The 6,436-nt window shown below is 42.9% G+C and overlaps 1 long non-coding RNA gene across 1 annotated transcript; it reads right to left on the bottom strand.

Moving 5' to 3' along the window:
• Nucleotides 1-1,635: 1,635 nt before the first annotated feature.
• LOC116358586 (uncharacterized) lies at nt 1,636-2,278 on the bottom strand. The gene is made up of 2 exons (XR_004206351.1): nt 2,090-2,278; nt 1,636-1,672 (listed from the first exon to the last, which is right to left on the bottom strand). It is a non-coding gene; the product is annotated as an uncharacterized LOC116358586 (long non-coding RNA).
• Between the last annotated feature and the right edge of the window lie 4,158 nt (nt 2,279-6,436).

Here is a 6,436-nt window from a genome sequence, read left to right as displayed (position 1 = left end):
ATGAGGCTTGTTATGTATTGGGCAGTGACGGTCAGGGTTTTCAACCTTTGTCTTGCTGGGTTTGGTTTGGTGGTCTGAGGCCTCAGATGACACATCTGTCTTGTATACAGTCACAGGTGTCTTGCTGCTGTACCTGGCAGGTTTCTCACTTTTCATGGACACCTGGTTAGTTGAGGTGTAGAGGGTGAAGCTGGGGTCATTTCTAATTTTCGCCTGGTTCCTGATGAATCTCGAGAAGAACGAGAATGGTGGGAATGCTACCCGATAGTCCTCCTTATATTTGGATCCCTGTGCTATCCATTTTTCTTGTAAACTGAATGGAAGTTTCTCTACAATAGGGTTTACCCCCCGAGATGTGTCCAGATAAGCGAGGCCTGGAAGGTACCCTTCTACTTTAGCACACTCCAGTTCGAGAAGAATGTCACCTAGTTCTCTTAGTTTGTGATTGTCTTTGTTAGCCAGTTTTGGAAAATCATCAATTTTCTTCAACAGTGCATTATCGATCACTTCGGGTGTACCATAGCACTCTTCTAGTCGTTGCCAGACCATGTTAAGTCCTGCTGTTGCGTTGAAAATATGGACAGATCTAATTCTGTTTGCTTGCTCAGATGACTCTGCCCCTAGCCACTTGGTAATTAGATCTAACTCTTCCCTGGCTGATAAATTCAAATCTCTGATCGTATTGAGAAAGGATGCTTTCCATGCCCAATAATTTTCAGGGCGATCATCAAACTTCAGGAGTCCGGAACTCACCATCTCACGTCGTAGGAGGTACTTGGTAAGGTCTGGTGCCACTTGTGACTCAGGGAAGTTGTGTGTGTGTGACTGGAAGTGGGCTTGCTTTCCATTTCCACCATGCTGCTGTTCATTTCTTTTGAACGGAGAGTCTCTGCTCATGTTCTGTTGTTTGCTACTTTCTGGATTATGGCATGTAGCTGGGTCAACACTAAGCTCTTGTTTCTCCACTTCAAATGGAAGTTCAGCAAAGTAGGGCCTAGCATGTTGTTGCACATACTCACATGTACGTTGGACTGGACTTAAGGGCTGTGTCCCTGTGTCTAGTTCTTTGCGAAGCTCTCTGCGTTCTGATCCTACAACTTCTTCAAAGGCTGCAGCTTCAGCCAACGCAGCAGCAGCTGCTCTCTCAACTTGGAGAACATATAAACTTGCCTCGAGGTCAGCTTTTTGCTTCAACAAGCTGGCCTCTATTTCTGCCTTTTGTTTCATCACAGAAGCTTCCTTCTCAGCATAAGAGACTTGTGCGCGTGCTGAGTCCGCCTTGGCGCGTGCTTTGATGGCTGCAGAACTCGCGGTTAAGGATCTGCTTGACTGTTTTGATGACCTTGATCTTGTAGATTGAGACTTGGTCCCAATGTGCTGAAGAGGCTCTTCCATCTCTCTCTGTTGAACACCTGGCTCTGGTTGTTGCATCATAGACTTCTGGCCTTCCTTAGGAATAGAGGCTTTGTTTGCTGATGAACGTAGAAACAAAACCACCGTGTGTGGTTATTCTTGAGCTTGAGCCCGCTGTGATGATGTTTTTTCACTATTCTGTCCTTGAGTTGCGTTCCCATGCAAAACTAGACAGATAGCTAACAACTAAGTCTTCAATAAAACTCCCAAGGCGTGACTTTTCTTGAATGAATATATTGAAAACGTTTATGTTGTGAAACTGCAAAATACAGAAAAGAATATACTTTAGTATTCAATTCACACCGACATACTGTAGCTGTACATTAAACATTTGAAGTTGCATAAATACAAAGCACGTGCTAAGGTACCATGCATCTGGCATGATGCCAAACCATATAGCTAATTGTTACTCATATGGTAATTGGCTCCTTTCATTACTCTAATGTACAAACATTTATGTAGAATAACAAAGCATATTACACTAGGAACAGTAACAAAACTACAGTATTGTATATTTTACAATTCGTTTGCATGACGCACGAGCAAAGTAATACAGCTAACGACATACATTTAAAGGCATTGCAATTTGTGAGTAAATGCAACCAATATTGATATGTAAGCAACTCTATCAATAACAAGATTATCATCATTAGCTAAATGCTTGAATCGAACTTACAAACAAATATTTCCAAGGCTGAAGCGTGACAAGAAATAACCGAAAGACCTGCACCGTAGCGTTGTTTGTAGCTGCTTCTTTGCGTGCAAAACTAATTCTGTACTTCCTGTTTGCGTCGTCTTTCTAAGTACCAGAAAGCGCCACTAGGGGGCAAATAACACCATTGAACACAATGAAAATCCAATTTAACCATTGTAATAAAATAATCTGTTACCTTCTAACAGGATGGCAGCACAATAACACTCATTTTCAATAAAAATGTAATTACTTACCTATCAAGTCAAAGAAGAGTAATAGTGAACAGAACAACATTGTAGATGGCAGGATGTGTAGAATAAGCACCAGCTGCTGATGAAAAGCACTGCATCAACTGGCTATGATCTTCATGGTAGTTTCATGTCTTAACTTGAGGATTCATAATCTAATCCTGAGCTGTATACTCTAGCTCCTCCTACTGACCATGTAGAATCAAACAATAAGGTGTTCTATAGATTTGAAAGCAGTTTACAAATGATTTATCCAAGAAACTCCAATTGATGGCGCTGTGGTCAAACAAAAGATAGCAGATGTTTCTAAAACTACAAACGGACAGGTCTGTATTCTGCCGATTTGTTGAGTCAGTGACTTAGGTGTCTCTGTGGACATGACAACACAGCAATACAGAGTCTTTCCCTTCAGCAAAGGAGCTCTCCAGATCTGCCCAAGTTTTCCCTTTATTCATTTTACAGTGAGGCGAGGGTGCAGAAAGTTAAATAATTGTGTGGCCATACTGTATCTGAGGTTAGATGCTTGGGATCATTTCCAACATGAGAATATATTATCATGAGTAAACCCCAGCCCTGCCCTAAAATATGCATAAGAGTTTAACGTGAGCTGTCAGATTATTGTACGGTGTTTCTGGGTTTCCTGTCACTGTGGGCTCTATGGCACAGTAGTACAGAGCAGAGTCTGTCACTTGAGCAGAGGAGATCTCCAGATCCACACGTTTGGCCTTTTTGTCATGATTTAGTAAGAACCCTGGTGTTTTTGCAATCATATGTTCCATGACCAGTAACTGTGGTGCTGATTGTGGATATTGTCGATACCATTGAAGAGTGTCACCAGAGGTGTAGTTACAAGAGAGAGTAACTCTGTCCCTTTCTGAAGCCACTTCTACATCAGTGTAGGGTGTTAATACCTGTTCAGAACTGACACCTGTAAAACATAAAACACATATTACATTTAATACTTTAAAACCACATGGCAGATTGAATTAATTCCAAATGCAGTGTATGCATTTGGAATTTATTCAATCTTCAAAGATAAAAATGTTGTACATTATCTTCACATTCCTTGATTTGAAAAATAATTACACCTAAACATAAGCACACTCAGTTTAAATGAAAATGTCATTACTTACCTTTCAAGTTAAAGAAGAGTAATAGTGAACAAAACAACATTGTAGATGGCAGGATGTGTAGAATAAGCACCAACTGCTGATGAAAAGCACAGCATCAACTGGCTATGATCTAATAGCTGAGTTTTATAGTTTTAGCTCCACCTACTGAAGAAGTTGAAACAAATACATGTTATTGGTACATATGCTAGCAGTTTACAAATTATTTATGTACTGAAATCTCCACTTGATGGCGCTGTGGTCAAACATAAATAAATCAGATGCATGTAAATCTATAACTAACTGACAGGTGACAGGTCTGTATTCTGCTGAGTGCTGAGTCAGTGAGTTAAGTGTCACTGTGGACATCACAGCATAGCAGTACAGAGCAGAGTATCTCATTTCAGCAGAGGAGATCTCCAGATCCGCACACATCTTGTCTTTGTTCGGTTTAACAGGGATGAGAAGGTTGGGAGGTTTATCTCTCACTACAATCCTAGAGGCATGGAGGATGAAGAGTAGGAATTGGAGAGCTGATCCTGGATGCTGTTTATACCACAGTACACTGTATGTTGAGGAGTAGTTGCAGGAAAGTTGAACATTACCACCCTCCTCTCCATACACTTCATGTTGGTTTGGCTGGCTGGTCTGTTGAAAACTGTCACCTGTTAATGTGAAGAGGTTATGGATAAATTACAAGGTAGATGTATTTTAAATGAGGAAAGATCTTGGTATTTACTCACAAATCCAATAACACTGATAAACTATACATTAGCCTAAAAAATGTACTTAATAGAATGACAGGAATACAGTAATTTACTAACCTGTCACTACACAAAGTAAAATAAAAATAGTTTTTACCTACAGTAGTAAGCCACACCCCTGCCCTAAAATATTCATGAGAAGAGTTTATCATGAGCTGTCAGGTTTTTGTACAGGGTTTCTGGGTTTCCTGCCACTGTGGGCTGCAAGGCGCAGTAGTACAGAGCAGAGTCTGTCCCTCCAGCAGAGGAGATCTCCAGATCCACACGGGTTCTCTCATCGTTCAGTTTAGCAGTCATTCTTGGGTATGGAGGAGTAGCTTCCACTACAAGTGGAGTTGCAGTGTGTGTGAGGAGGAGGAGGAATTGGGGTGCTGATCCAGGGTACTGTCTGTACCACTGGAGATTATCAGCCTTTACTGTATAGTTACAGGAGATTCTAACTCTGCTACCCTCTAAATAATACTCCTCAGGACTGGTTGGAGTAATATCATCCCCTAAAGTATCACCTACAAGGGCTGAAATCAGTAGAATATAACAGAGTAGCATCATGGTCTATGTTACAGAACAGACATAAGTGTTATTTCGAACACAGCAAAGCCAAAACACTGCTATGACTCTGAAATGATAAGTAGGCATATACAATGTTGCTCCTCCTCTTTACATAGGTTTTGAAACACACCCACCAGGTTTCCTGTCAAAAAGAAAAACCTTGAGATGTACCATCTCCTGTAGGTCAAGTTATGAACATATAGAATGTGTCAGGTTAGGTTGTTGTACTGCGTTTGTAGGTTTCCTTTCACTGTGGGCATCAGTGCACAGTAGTACATAGCAGAATCTTTCTCTTCAGCAGAGGAGATCTCTAGATCCACACGGTTCTTCTCATCATTCAGTTTGACTGACAGTCGAGGATCCAGACCTGGAGCCCGTGATGGAGACCCAACACCATGCAGGATAAGCAGGATATACTGAGGAGCTGATCCAGGGTTCTGGAGATACCATTGAAGAGAGACTGCAGATGAGTAGGTGCATGAAAGTGTAATATTACTACCTGCTGGACTGTGTTATTTATCCCCATATATTTTCTGGATTTTAGGGCAACAGAGTTGCTTGATGTAAGATCTGCAAGATATTCATTTATTCAAAATGTGGCGTGTAACGGCGTTCTTCGTTCGTTGAAAGAGAGTCGGACCGAAATGCAGCGTGGTGGTTACTCATGTTTTTAATGAAAAAAGTGACGGTACATGAAATAACGAATAAATACAAAAACAACAAACGGAACGTGAAACTTATTACAGCCTATCTGGTGAACACTACACAGAGACAGGAACAATCACCCAGGAAAGACAAAGCGAAACTCAGGCTACCTAAATACGGTTCCCAATCAGAGGCAATGAGAATCACCTGACTGATGATTGAGAACCGCCTCAGGCAGCCAAGCCTATACAACACCCCTAATCAGCCGCGATCCCAAATACAACAAACCCCAATACGAAATACAATAACATAAACCCCTGTCACACCCTGGCCTGACCAAATATATAGCGAAAACACAAAACACTAAGACCAAGGCGTGACAGAACCCACCCCCCCCCCCAAGGTGCGGACTCCCGGACGCACCTCAAAACCAAAGGGAGGGTCCGGGTGGGCGTCTGTCATTGGTGGGGGCTCCGGCTCGGGTCGTGGACCCCACTACATTAATGTCCTCGTTCCTCCCCTTCGCATCCTGGGATAATCCACCCTCGCCGCCGACCATGGCCTAATAGTCCTCACCCAGAACCCTACAGAACTGAGGAGCAGCTCGGGACTGAGGGGCATCTCGGGACTGAGGGGCATCTCGGGACTGAGGGGCATCTCGGGACTGAGGGGCATCTCGGGACTGAGGGGCATCTCGGGACTGAGGGGCAGCCCGGAACAGAGGGGAAGCCCAGTACTGAGAGGAAGCCCAGTACTGAGAGGAAGCCCAGTACTGAGAGGAAGCCTAGTACTGAGATGAAGCTCAGGTAGGTAGTAGGCTCCGGTAGATCCTGGCTGGCTGGCGGATCTGGAAGATTCAAGTTGACTAGCGGATCTGGAAGATTCAAGTTGACTAGCGGATCTGGAAGATTCAAGTTGACTAGCGGATCTGGAAGATTCAAGTTGACTAGCAGATCTGGAAGATTCAAGTTGACTAGCGGATCTGGAAGATTCAAGTTGACTAGCGGATCTGGA

This window comes from Oncorhynchus kisutch, linkage group LG30, assembly GCF_002021735.2.
Source record: "Oncorhynchus kisutch isolate 150728-3 linkage group LG30, Okis_V2, whole genome shotgun sequence".
Lineage (NCBI taxonomy): Eukaryota > Metazoa > Chordata > Actinopteri > Salmoniformes > Salmonidae > Oncorhynchus > Oncorhynchus kisutch.
Note: the sequence above shows the minus strand (reverse complement) of the source record. Positions and strands in the feature narration are given on the sequence as shown.